The sequence below is a fragment of the Struthio camelus genome, chromosome 1 (genome assembly GCF_040807025.1).
Source record: "Struthio camelus isolate bStrCam1 chromosome 1, bStrCam1.hap1, whole genome shotgun sequence".
Taxonomy (NCBI): domain Eukaryota; kingdom Metazoa; phylum Chordata; class Aves; order Struthioniformes; family Struthionidae; genus Struthio; species Struthio camelus.
The window spans coordinates 106,548,341-106,562,514 of record NC_090942.1 but is presented as its reverse complement, the minus strand read 5'-3'; the positions used below and the strand labels follow the sequence as shown (position 1 = coordinate 106,562,514).

Here is a 14,174-nt window from a genome sequence, read left to right as displayed (position 1 = left end):
AGACCTATATGGCCCACCCTATATGTGAAAAGGAGAGACAAAAAGCACAAAGAACCCTCATATGGATCAGAAACAATCCAGCTCTTGCTCTCCGAAAGTGCCAGCCCCACAAAAATGTCCAAGGTCCCAGCAGCAAGGTGGCAGAAGAGTGGGGACACTGTTCCCTCCCATCCTGAATATCTTGGTTGGTACCAGCTGCATTTCCAAAGGAAAGCAGAGGGGCTGCTTATTGCAAGCTGTTGCCACGTTCATATCCTCCCCCCTTCCAAGAGCTTCAGCTCAGGCTCTTGTTGCATAAGGCAGGAACACATCCCTAAGTCTGAAGTTTAGAAACAAGATGTATTTATTTGTTATTATTTTCGGTTATCCGAGTGCAGTAAAGGTCAGAACACTTATCTTCTGGGGCTGGTTCCCGCTCCCACTCGTGTGATTCAGAATCAACCAAATGGTTTTTTTCTGCTCTTCTCAGAAAGAAAAAATCCAGAGGGAATGAAACCTGACACAGGGCATTTTCTAAAGAGGATCTGTGGGAAAACGAGGATCCACTGCAACAGGAGGAAGAGAAGGTTTGTGGGCACACCTGGGCACCTCCTCCCCAATCCCCATGAGATGCAATGAAACATGAATAAAAACGGGAGGGGAGGGCACAGCTTTCTACCTGGGTGTTAACCTTAGCTGATCTCAAGGACTGGGATGGACAGGTCACCTACGTGATGCTCCCAGAGGCTGCATTTTGGGTGACAAGACTCAAGGACACAGCTGCATGTTCTGTGCCCTGCACATGGGCTGTTCCATAATCCCCAAGATTAATTTATGCAAAATATGGGAAGCCGTGCTTTTTCGTTTTGCAGCGAATGGCTTCATTAACCTTTCAGGAGCTTGCCAGTAGTGAAGTTGAAGCAACGGGAAAATCACTGTTCTGGGGGAAGGGGACTTCTGCTATGTTGCTAATGGCACATACCTGGGAGAGGCAAGGGACGCCAGCAAATGAGCACCCTGGTCTAGGGGGAATCTGCCTTCCCCCTCTGCTCTCCCAGACACCCTCTGTTCTCTGACCTGCTCTCCCAAAGGCCCCTTCTGTCCTTGCTGCTGACAGTTTGCAGGGTGACCAGACTGATAAGGAAGCCAGATGCGAAGGCAAGCGAGGCAGAAAAACACCACGGAAAGAGTCTGGAGAGAGAACTAGCTCAGAGTCAGAGCGGGAGGGAAAGAGCAGGTAAAACAGGTGAAGCAGGTATGCAGAGGGAGAGAAACAGCTGTGCGAAAAATGGAAGAAGAGGTATAGCATCCTGCATGAAGAGTGAGGGACACAACGTCAGCATACTAAGGAAGGGTTAATCTGTCGCAGAGACAGAAGGGAGAGATCAGGAGTCGCCCGGTTAGGAGCGCTGAAGCTCATAACTTTCATGCGACTAGGACTGAATCACCTCTGGCAGGGTCAAATGCAGGTTTACCCAGCAACGGGGCTAAACTCCACTGGGGGCTAGCAAGTCATCCTGCTCTGTCCTTAAACGTGGCTATTTCTGTGACCTCGCCATCCTTTGCTGTCAGGACACCTGACAAGCCCTGATTTGGCTGACTCTCCCATCAGCCTAGTTGCAGCCACCTCTCCCAGCCCTGGGGAAAGAACTCCTTCATGTGCATGTACCTGCTGTGGGTGGCAAATTAGTCCCAAAGGAGGGGAAAAGAAGAGTCGAAGCAGGGATATCCAAGAAAACACAATCTTTCAACTGTCGCTACTGGCCAGGATCCTTGCGACCAAAATCCTGCCTCTGCATGGAGGTGAAAAAAGTAGGCTGTATCCACTCCAGCAGATTTGGAGGAAACTTTATCACCTATCAGATAGTGGGATAGTCTCTGAGTGGGATCAAGCGACTCGCTAAGGCGGATGGAAGCAGGATTCTTTCTAAGGCAGTAATCCTGCTGTCACTGTGCGGGCCAAAGTGCAATTCTCGTCCCCCACAAAAGCACAGGTCTCTCAGGGAACAGAACGTAGTGGTCTTGACCCGCTGGGCGCCACCTTGTTGGCCAAGCGTGACTCGTCAACACGAAGCAGACAGCTCCCCAAACCTTTCGTGCTGGTCCTCTCCCTCTCCTGTCACGGCTTTCCCTGGCAAAGCACAGGTCCCTGAACTCAGCTGGGAGCGACCTGAGGGGACAGTCGCTCTCCTCATGACAGCCACAGATGTCTCTAAACAGTTAACTAGAGGGGTTCACTGTACTGCAGCCAGGTAGCATATGACCCAGGTTTTCAGTACAGTGTCTAGAGAGAGGGGAAAGGTGGGAGAATGGGAGTGGGACAACAGGCCAAGACCAGAACAAGTCGTGGGGCTGTGTCCAAGGAGGTGAAGTGACGTCAGGAGACAAAATTTGAGACTCCAGACTTCACCAGGCTCCCAGGGCATAATAAAGCACTCAGACATTGAAGTGACAACCATGCTATAGCTCAGAACGAGATCCGAAGCAGCCCTTTCCAAAGCCCGCAGCACACAAGCAGAGGGAGTCTCACCTTGCTTTATCAGAGGGCAAGCTCCACCCCGCATGCCCCGAGGCCGAGCTGCAGCCGCAGCAGGGGGCTGTCTGGCTGATCCCACGCGCTGTCCTTCCCTCATAGCCCCTTACTAGCCAGGCCCGCAGGCACAGCTGGCAGCTCCCATGCAGCCAGGCTGCAGAGACAAACAGCAGAGGAAAACAAAAAGGGGTCCAAGGTAGAGGGACGCACAAGAGAGGAATTTGGGGGATGTGGAGAACAAATAAGAGAGAGGAGATATGAGGAGTGCGTGACATATGAATAATGGGGGAGGGTAGAAGATACAGAGTAAGAGAAGAAAATGACATGAACAGAAGGAAGAGAGCTGCAAATAGAAGGGGATGTGGAAAACAGCAGAGATAAACAGATTGCAAGAGCAGTGGAATTAGAGGAGAAGGAGAAGGAGAAGGAGAAGGAGAAGGAGAAGGAGAAGGAGAAGGAGAAGGAGAAGGAGAAGGAGAAGGAGAAGGAGAAGGAGAAGGAGAAGGAGAAGGAGAAGGAGAAGGAGAAGGAGAAGGAGGATTTATGGTCTCGCTGAAAAGAAGGAAGACCCTGCATTTTTCCTCCTTAGCTCCTAAAGGCTTTGTGAAAACACTCCCATTTTAAAAGTGGAAGAACTCAGGTGCAGAGACTGAGACCCCCAGGGAATAAGCAAGATGGTAGAAAAGAGTTTAGCTCCTTACTTAAAGTCTTCTCTCAAAGACACAAGTGAAAAACGGTCTTGACTTTCTCTCTCTGAGTACACCAGGGAGAGCCCACTACCAAAAGATGGCGGGAAAAGGGCCTGCTAGGAGGAAGAGATAAACGAAAATAACACAGGAAAAAGACTTGCACCTGCTTTCTCCCCAGCCCCCCCACCCCAAAATCTCTGGAGATCTCACTTTAGAGATACTCAGATTAAATGAACTTAGAATGCACCAAAACAAACAATGGCTGGCTGCTACATGGAGAATTGGCTGCAGGGAAAAGATTTTGTAGTGTTGGTCCAGTTACTTCTTGTCTGTGCCACCAGCTTAGAGGCCAGTTGCAACAAAAACAGAAAACAGCAGTGTGCAGGATGTTATGTGATAGGATTCTGCTCCTGTAACACTTGCTATTACCTTTCATTGCAGATTTTTTTTTCAGGTGCCTTGTATTTATCCAGTTTAATTTGTACCACCTTCCTGTTACAACTGCCACTACGGAAAACAGGCTTTTTTGTGCATACAAACAAACATCAAACCCCTAAAGCCAGGTACACCTGAGCCAAATATAGTTTGTAAGAACCCTGAATAAACCAAATACCTAGCGCCTGTTTGCACTCCCATACACACACGGGCAAACAGAGCTTCCCAGTTACTCGCTGCACAGAGGAACCCACAGGACCCGGTGTTTTCCTAACCTCAGACAACACTACTTTATGACTTGCTAGCACAGGAATTGTCTAGGATTCCCTTGTCAGTGAGTGACGAAGGTCTCTCTGCTATAAACTGATGTTAATGGCAGGTTGTGTACCTTGTTTGTTTACTGCCGAGGAGGAATGTTTGTCGTGGCTGTCAAGATTATAAAAATATTTCCATGACTTCAGACAGCTTGGCATTTTTACATGCAGCTGAGAGAGTGGGTGAATGTACAGATGAGAAATTGAAGAAACATTATTAAGGGGGTAAAGAGTGTATCTCCTAGCACCACCAAGAAGGCTGAGAAAGGCCAGGGAGGTCAGAGACATTTCTGAATAAAATGCATTTTTCCCTAGCGGTCTCTGAAGAGCTCGCAGTAATTAAGCCTTACAACACCTTTCTGAAGAAGATAAGTCAGCTGAGGCCATCTGAGGTTAAAGGACTTGCCCGTGATCACACACAGCAAATCAGTGGCAGAGAGGAGAATAAAACCCAACAGACTTCGCTTCTATTAACCAAGTCCTAAATACCTGGCTGACATCCAGATCAAAGGACTGGAGCAATGCAGGTTGTGGGTCTGACTGTCAAATACAGGTCCTCAAAGACAGTACAGCAACTGGACAAAAAGCTGAAAGGCAGGCATCCACTGTAACTTAAAGATGGTAATTGTGAAAACAAGAGACAGAAGGCTGGGAAGCAGCGCCTAGCTACAAACTGTGGTGCCAAGCGTATTAAATATACATCGATAGATTCAATTACAAAGAGTATCATGCAAAGTGGAAACGACTGCAGTTGAAGACCCGAGGCAGCAAGAAATACCTCCCAAAAATATGATCACATTTTTCGGTAAGAAGAAATACATACTTTTGGACCTTGTAGAGAAGGCACAGGCTTCTATTTCTAGGGGGACTGTCCCAAAGCCACCTGAGCCAGTGACTAGGCAGTGACACCCAAGCTCCGAGGGCTAGCGAAAAGCATGCGGGACTCAGGTTTAGTGGCTCCGTTCAGCTGAGAGAGATACGTATCACTTAGTGCTGAGCAGCCCTTTGTTATCGGTGTCACCAGAGAAGCCCAAGAACGAAGCGGCAGAGAAAGTGAGCTACGCCCTTGTCCCCCCACCGGCCGCCTCTACCTCACCAGGGCAGGACTGAGACTCACCCGCAGGACGCAGCCAAGGAAATTTGTTCCACGTTTCAGTCTGCGCTGCGCCCTGGGCTGGAGACGAAGCAACCAGGACCTCAGGGGGTCAATATTCAGCCCTGCATCCATCCACCCCAAAAATGCACGTTCTCTTTCGGGGGGCTGAGAAAGTACTGGCTCTGGCAGAAGACGCAGCCTGATTCCTAGCATCATCGACCAGCTCCACAGTCAAATTCGCCTAGTCTTTAGCGAGAACGTAAGCTCCCCACTTCGCTCTTCTCCTTCACCCATTTTCAAGCCTTTCTCCAGGATTTCAAAGAGTTATGAAACAATCACCGTAATCCCCCCTCCCAACTTTTTCCTGTGCTTACCATGACACACGTACTACCCAGATCACCAGTAATGATTTAATTTCCTCTTTCTTCCTGGAGCAAAAATAGCAAGGATAATCATTCAAAACTCCATACACACAGCTGCCACCTGAAAAATGCAGGTGAATGCAGTTAAATGGAGAGACAAGTACAATCTTAGACCATTTTTGTACCTGGAGAACTAGACAAGCACTATTTTGCATGCAAGATTACAGGTCTGTGTGTAGTTGCATTTTCACATTCCATTACTGCAATTGCACACGGCCAGTTACGTGCCTTAGCAGCAGCTTACAAAAGCAACTGCTGCTAAACATACAAAATCCAGCCTACAGATGCACACACAGAAGACTAAAAAAAATGGTTTTTATTTTTCTGCTGTAGAAAAAACGTGTATTTGCTAACTGCCTGCCCCTCGTGCAAACAGCACGCCAGAATTTTTCCTTGCACTTACACTTGCAAGTTGATCTGCATATTCATTCAAGCCTTATAATAATCTAAAATATATACAGCATTTTGCAATTAGAAATGTCCCAAAAAAGCCCTAGTTTTTGCATTAAAACTTCCTCTCCCAGCAACCAACTGGACTCACCTCTCTAGTTATAACGTACTATCTGTTTAAGGCTCCAGAGAAACAGAGTACCGACAGTTCAAGACAGTAAGAGAAGAATACTTGTTTTCATTTAAACTATAGGGGAGTTTTACCTAGATAGACTGCAATTTCCTGAGCTTGAACCTGGCAAATCGCCCAGGGCTAAGACATTTCCCCCCCTTCCCTTCATGGAGTCTTTAATACTCAGAAGTAGTTTTACATTTTTGATTTCACATTTCATCTGAAAGATGCTGTGACAAATTCAGTTGTAAGCAAGCCCAAATGCCATTGACTTGCAGGGGTACTGCAGTATTTATTCCAAGAACGAAACTGATGCGCAATGTCCTAAGCACACTATCCCCAAATACCCTGCTGAGGAACGGTTCAATACTGAGTCAGAGGGAAGTGAACTGAATCACGAATAGCAATTCCTGCAAATTACCCCCCCGCCCCTCAAGTTTACAATCCGAGTAGCAACCAGGTTGTGGTTAGCTTGGGAAATCTGATGAGATCACAGTCTGAGGAGATACAGCCTCAGACACTAGGTTTTTGTTAATCAGCTCCTTGTTTTGCATGGAGACATGGACAGCAGTTGTTATACCAGGTTTACCATATGTTTATAATATTGTTGTTATGGGAATACATGTACAGGCCATGTCACTGGCAAGTTGCACTGTTTTTTGCTGGAAGGACAAAACAGAATTCTCCATCCAACAGAGCACCGAGTATACGCATAGTTTTAGCAAAATTTATCGTAGCATGAGTCACACCGAGTGTAAAAATGCTTGCTTTGTTCGTGCAGTGTTGTGTGATTCTGCCATATTGTCTGCAAAGAGGCACAGGACACTTTCCAAACACACACGAGCAATTTGGTGTACTGCTTCGAGAGGTGGGTAAGTATTATTCCCATTTTACAGATCTTGACTGCGAACCAGGAAGATCAGTCGGTACTTTAAAGTGATTTGCCTAAAGCTGCCCATCAAATCAGTGTGGCGAGATCTCCAGTTCTCACTGAGATCTCCATGCTGAGACCACTCACTGTTCCTCAGATCGGACTAGCGAAGCATAAAGCAAGGATGACGTTAGCTGACACAGCTACATACACAAGGCCCGCTCACATAGCAAAAATGTTTGCTTTCCCAAGAGTCCCAAGACGGTGTTTAGTCCAATGACTTTGCTTGCAGGACACGGGCATAACGTTTGTGTTTATGTGCGAGGGACCAGCGTTAAGAAATACTGTGCTTGTGATGTCGGCACCCTTAGGTGTGGGGCAGGGAGCGTTTGCTGTGTCGGAGCAGCACTGAAGAACTGACTAGGAAAAATCCTTTTGCCTGACAGCCCCAAACAACACAAAATCCAGCCAGAAGGAGTGAAATACGTTTTGTCAACTGATAACCCCACCAACTCCTGAGCTACCCTTGAAGATCTCGGCCACGAGGACACCTGACTAGAGCCACGCACCCACAGTTCAAAGGACGACTAATTTACTCATTAAGTCTCCTTTTAGACATCAGCAAACAGCGGAAGAAATGGCCAACTCCCGCCCCAGCCCCCCCCCGGCCCTGACACGTTGCCGTTTTCTGTCCCTGTCTCCATGCAGCCCGTCACATCCCATGCCGTACTTGAGGAGCGGCGCGCACGCTTTCATTGCGTACACGCTCTCCGGGGAAGGGCGGCATGGGATGTAACTGACTGTCCACAAAGGAGCAGAGGCAGGAGGCCAAGGCTCGTTATTGGCCTCGAGTCATACTTGCTGAGCGGCGCGTCCAGGATTTCCAAGTGCATAGCTGATCACATCAGCAGCTTGTCCTAGAAGGAGGAAAGTGACATAAAATATGCACAAGCCTTCCTTCTGTCCTGACAGCAGGTTGAGTTTTCAGATGATGTGGAAACAGCAGCCTGCTCTCCTCCCCCCAACATGGTCTCCTCTCACGCCTTTGCTGCAGCGCTGCTGCCTTGCTGCCGACTCCAGAGACTCTGCTCCCTCGCCCGCGCTTGTGCTGAGCCTCCGTCTCTGACCAGGGGGCTCCACACCACTGTTTTTATGCCCCGCTCAGCCCTTGGCCTTTCTTCTCAGCATGCCAAGCAAGGGCTCATTAGTGTAGCTGTTGTTAAGCTTTTGTGGCTCCGCACAATCCCAGCACGAAGCTGGGACAGAAAGGGCACCGGGTTGCCATCTGGGGGGCGAAACTTCCGCATAGTGCCAGCCTAGCTGGAATTCAAACAGGTGATCCCGGAGGGAAAGGGCTGAGCACGCATGCATGCGAGTCGTATGGGCGAGAGCAGCGGGCTCTCTCCGCAAGCAAGGCGCAGACACTGCCTTTCTTCAGAAAGAGAGTAGGTTCGCGTGCGTTTGACCACGATCAGTTCTTTGCGCACCCACGCACGTGAAATTTTTACGGCGTTGTTTGCGTGTGCAATGTCTGTGGTAGGTATCTGCTCTGCCACAAAAACACAGAACGCATCGGTCTGGAGCGTCGGCTACCCTGCCACCTCACATCGTAATTCATGCTGTTGCAAAGTGGGCTGCAAAATGCTACCCTTCTCATAGAATACGCTATTACGTAAACTGAGGAAAATAAGAGAACTGGGCCATGTCCGTGCAGGAACCATGCTTACAACATGTGCACATTGCCCCTCAGGAGGAAGAACGCGCTCCCCAAGCAGGTGTGTTTGCACAAACTTACTGTTTCCATGTATGCAGAAGGGCAGGGTGTATGGGAGCATTCACGAAAGAGCTTTATTTCATCCATACAGATATTTTTGCAAGGGTTTGGGAAGAGGAGGATTTTTGGCCCTTGTTGTTGCCAGATTCCAACATAACTAATGGAAATATCTAAAGTCACATCAGCAGAAGATGCCCCATCAAACAAATCACCTACCGAAAAGGCAAGCCGCATGCTCTCTGGGGGAGCATACGGACCCCTCAGCTGCAAGCTCCTCGTCCAAGTCTTCATCGCCCCTTGAGCTGCCTACAAAAATCTCCTCCCCCTACCAACTGCCCAAAACTCTGCACGCACAGGAAACTCAACCTCCCCTTTCTTCCATGCCAAAAAGTCCCGATACACCACATTCAGCTTACCTACACTCAGTCCCTGCTTGTGCCCTGATTCTGTTCAAAATTCCCCCTCTTTTCAAAGCTTTCCAAGGAGCTGGTCCACGGTCTTCCTCAGACATCCTTCTTCCCTGTTCCCTCATCCATCAATATCCTCTCTCCACAGGTTTTTCACCCAGCATCAACGCTGTAGGTGCCACAGCCTCCCCCTCCACAGGTCCGGCTGCCTGGAACAGGCATTCTTTATCCCTTCCTCGCTGCCTGACAAGTCTCATTTCAAACATGATCTGATACTTCTCCCCCTCCTGTAAATGAAAATCACAGTCTTTCTCTCTGCTTCTTACATGTCTCCATCACTGGACTCTCTGACTGTAAAGCGTACGTGATAAAGGTATGATGGAAAATGTTACACGAAATAATGGGTTTTTGCTTTGATTTTTTTTTCTGCTTATTTATTTATTTTCTGAAGGGAGGTAACAAGTCAGAGAGGAGCTGGTTGAGATTTCTGCCGTACATTTTTTTGCAGCAGCAAGATCCTCCATCTTCCTTGCTGGATTGAATAGGGTCTCAGGACAATTTAGACTCCCTCCCCCATCTCCCATCCTGCCCATATTCTTCAACACATGATGCTCTCCTCCCAGCCTCGACTGGGAAGGCACGAATCCTCACTCTCTCCCCCTCTCTCCGCTCCTGCCTCACTTAGGTTGTGCCAGGACACAAGAATGATGAACATTTGTGCAGCTCAGACTCTTGTAGGTTATTTTTTTAACAAAACAACTAGAATCGATGAAACCTGAATGATGGTAGATGGCAAACTTAAAAGACCTCATGAGGATGCGCCTAATGCACTGGAAGGCTTTCCGCATTTTATACCAACAGGAAAAATAACCCTCCAAATTTTAACAGAACCCAGTGTCAGCGCTGTAAAGAAACGGGGCACGAGGACCAAGGTTTCTCTCCTCTGCCCTTTTTTTTTTTCTTTTTTTTCCTCCTTCACACTATCACCTCAACAACAGTAGGTTAACAGCCACAAAACCACCAGCGAGCGAGCAGCAGCCGTCACAGTTAGTCTCACGTCGAGCTAGATATTTACTTGCCGATAGACGGCAATTGTAAATAAATCTCATTTAATCTCCAAAATCCACGGTAAAAAAAAAAAAAAAAAAAAAACCTTCAGTCCCTGTGGCAGACTTTGCAGGTCTGCCGGCTCTGGCTAGCTCCAGGAAGCACAGGCTCTGGAACGAAAACACTGACAAAAGACCCTGGCTTTCCATCTTCCTCCGGGCTCCTCGCCGCCTCTCGGGGGTCCAACCTCCCCGCCAGCCCCGCAGCTCTCCCCCCTGCCCCAGCCCCCCTCCGCCTCCCCAAAAGCCACAGGGACAGAAGCCAACAGGTGGAAAAAAGCTTTTTTTTTCCGTGAGCAACGCCGACACACTCGACCCCCCGCGCTCTCCCCCGCCAAGTCCCGCGCTGCCTTCGATAACAAACTGCAACAAGCGGCCCTGGCCGCCCGCCGGGGGAAACTGAGGCAGGGCCGCCCGCGCCCCCAGCCCCGGCCCCGGCTCCGGCCCCGCGCGAAACTTTCCGGGCCGCGCGGGGCGGCGTGCGAGGCGCCCGCTGCGGCAACACGCGCGCGCTCGCGCGCACACGCGTGGAGGGGAGTTCGGGCAGCCGCGCCGCGCCGCGCACACGCGTGTGCCGCGGGCCGGGCCGCGCCGCGCCACGCCGCGGCGGCGCTTACCTGCTTCAGGCGGCGATGGGCCGGAGCCTCATCGCGGAGGGCGGCGGGGGCGGCGGGGACGGGAACAAAACAGGGGCCCCTCGGCCGGCGGAGCCCCGCGGCCGCCGGCGAGCCAGGCGCTAGGGCGACATCAAAGCGAGTCAGGGGGAACCCTTTCGGGGCCTATTGTCTGCGCGGGGCTGCTCGGCTCCTCCGCGGCCTCCCCCTGCGGGCGCCGCGGCGCTTGGTACAGCCCAGGCATTCATGCCAAGTCGCTTTCACACATGGAAGCTTGTCTCCAGCAATTGCTGACAAGCCACAAACAAGACGTCCCCCCCCCCCCCCCCCCGCCCCGCCGCCCCAACCACCACCACCACCACCCCCCCCCCCCTCCCCGCGCCCTCCCTCCGGCCCTCCCCTCCTCCTTCCTCCTCTCCTCAATGCAAACTCCCAACTCCGCTGACAGGCAGGCGGGCTGGGCCTCGCTGCTGGCTTTCTCTCCCCCTCACAGGCACACACACACACACACACACACACACACACACGGCAAGCTCGGCTCGCTTGCTGTTGCTGGAGGAGTTCAGAGGCAGGAAAAAGCCCAGGCTGAGTTGGGGGCAGGGAGAAAGCTGTCTGCCGTGTCCCAGGAAAATGGCAGCAGGCGAGAAGCCGTGCGGGCGGCCCTGCCGCCGCCCTTGCTCGCCACCGCACAGCCCCCTCGCCAAAAAGGGCTGCTGGCCCTCAGCGCCCAGAAAAGCAGAAAAAAGCCGCCGCTCCCCCCTCGCGCCTCCCCGAGCCCGACGGCGAACTAGCCAGGCGCTAGCTTGGCCCCGGGTCTCGCCAAGGGGGGCCGAGACGGGCCGGCTGGTGCAGGCTGAGCGGAGCTGAAAGGCCCCTCCGCCTCCGCCTGCTCAGACTTGGGGGGCGAGCATACGAGCAAACGGTAGCCGGCAAAGTAAATAACAGAGACGCGCTGCATCCCTTGCTCGCAAGCGCCACGCTGCTGCTAATTATGTCTTCCCGTGCTCATGACAGTCAAGTATCGTTATCAACGCTTTGCACATGGAGGAGCCGACAGAGAATTTGCGTGATTTGCCCAAGGTCACACAAATAATCTCACGCGCCAAATGGTGGATACCAAACCCTGCAGTCCTCAGCACCAACTTTATCCTGTAACCGCACGTCCTCTTCCATGATGAATACAGCGGCAAAAGGTGTGAGAGAAGCGCAAGGAGAGGTTTTGCCCTGTCCCCAAGAATCACGAAAAACAAGTCCTCTTGGACTATGAAGCATTTTTGCGGCCCTCAGCCCCATAAACCACAGGACTGAGGAGCCTGGGTCTCCAGCGAGAAAGTCAGGGTCTCTCCAGACGGAGAGCCTGCACAACCCCCAGAGGTCCTGGAGGCGCAGCGCAGAGCTCCTGGGTCTGGGCTCACAGAGATCTGGGCAAAGTGGTTTGGGTGATTTAGGGTTCCCTTGACGTTCAGCTTTGTACACCCTCCGTTCAGCAAAAGCTGAACCAAAACATAGCTGGTGTGAATCATTAAACTGCGTGCCTTGCGTACGGGTTCATGAGGGTTCATTCAGCCCAGAAAGCAAACCACATGACCAACTGTCATAAGTTTCATAACAAAACCACAAAACTCAATCTCAAAAAACACATCTTTGTCCAGGGACAACAAAAGGTTTTTCTGTGAGTCTCAGCGGAAAAGGTCGGTGGAGCCCAAGAAAAGTGTTGCACAAGCATCAGCTGGTTTCATTTAATAAAAATAATTATAATGATCACAATAACCACCACTTGGATAGCTCTTTTTGTCCAGTGATCTCAAAGACATTTCACTCACCCGAGCAAGTGAGTGAGTGAGTGTTATCTAAACTTAACAAGTGGTAAAAGAGATTCGGACTGATTAAACGACCTACCCAAGGTCACCTGAATCTGTAGCAGAAGGGAGAATGCAAATTTTCAAACTCAAGAGCTCAGTCAAAAAGCCACCTCCCAAAACCAGAGCGCATACAGGCCCCCAAAACTCAGAAGTTTTACATGAGTCAGGGTTTCACTGTGAAAAATTTTAACCAGGTCTAATCTGTAGTTTGGATACTAGGACAGGATGCAAATGAGGTGCTTCCCAGGAAAGAGAAAGAGAGCTCAAGCAAGGAAGAAAGATTGCAACCAAGAATGGCTGGAGAGACAAAAAGAGAGGAACAGAAGGGGGGAGCAAAAGCGGGAGAGAAGGCTGGAAGATCAGAGACAGAATCTTACATATTTCCCAGCTGGAAGAGTAGGATAGTGCCAAGAAATCGGGGTAGAAGGACTTAACGCGACGTGAAAAATACAGACGGGTGGCAGAAGGTATAGTCTAGAATCCAAAAATCAGGAAAACAAAATCACTCCATTCATAATCAGGCACTTGGGTGTTGATAGAGCATCCCCGTCACCAAAGCCTTGGGCAAGTCAAGCCCCCCCTGCTCAGGCTGAGGGAAGCAGTGAGAGAAGGCATGGAGGCGCCCGATGCCGAAACACTCTCCTAAACAGCACTCTCAAACCCTGGGACTGAAAAATCCTCGGAGGATGGCAGCATTGCAGGTCCTCAAAAGAGGATGCCTGCCACGCTTAACCTGTTGAAAGCAAAGCCAGATTTTATGCAGGGTGGCCATCAGGTCCAGCTTCAGCTCTTGCAGCTTCTGCGATGGGAGATACAGCGGCAGACATGCCTACCGGTACACAGGTCCATAGCAGTAAGTGCTTCCCACAGTAAGGCTCTGATGCATCTCCTGAGCCTAACATCCAGCCGGGGCAGACTGCGGGCACAGGCATCGCTGCTTCATATACAAAAGCCACTTTGAAGTCCTGATGGTACGTCCTACAACGGCTTTGGCTTAAAACTTTTTTTTTTAAGGAGAGCCCTGGGTTAAGCTCATTTCAGCAATCTTGTCAAGCCATCGTAAAGGCAGGGATCAGTCCAAGCCCCCATAAAAAGCTCAAGATTTCCGAATAAAGTATTTAAGGGAGAATGAAAGCCCCTCTTGATTGTCACAGGTTGAAGCTTGATCATTTCAAGTACCCACATTCTGCTACTGGGGAAAGACAACCCAGGGCTAAATTTACCTTGTCAGGGAGGGGCTGCAACCAATTGATAGCCTTTTCCCATTGCTCCCTGTCTCACATTTTCAGATCTTTTTTGTACCTGGCTAAAGATGACTTGGCCTTGTTTTCCAGTCCCTGGACTTCCTAATGCCTAAGTAGCTCCCGGTGAGGCCAAACCGTCATGCAGCTGATGAGATCTACTGCTCTTAGCAGAAAGGATTTTCCCTCTTCCTTCATTTCCATAACGTTTCTCTTCTGTTTACTTTCTCATTGCTTTCCTCATGGCCCCAATTCAGGACAGCATGTAA

At 50.3% G+C, this 14,174-nt stretch overlaps 1 protein-coding gene across 1 annotated transcript in view; it reads right to left on the bottom strand.

The window, feature by feature from the left end:
* Positions 1 to 10,934, bottom strand: part of BCL9 (BCL9 transcription coactivator) — a 59,834-nt gene extending 48,900 nt beyond the window's left edge. Inside the window, 1 exon segment of the mRNA XM_068910264.1 lies at positions 10,806 to 10,934. The gene's annotated coding sequence lies outside the window, so the exon portion shown is untranslated.
* Between the last annotated feature and the right edge of the window lie 3,240 nt (positions 10,935 to 14,174).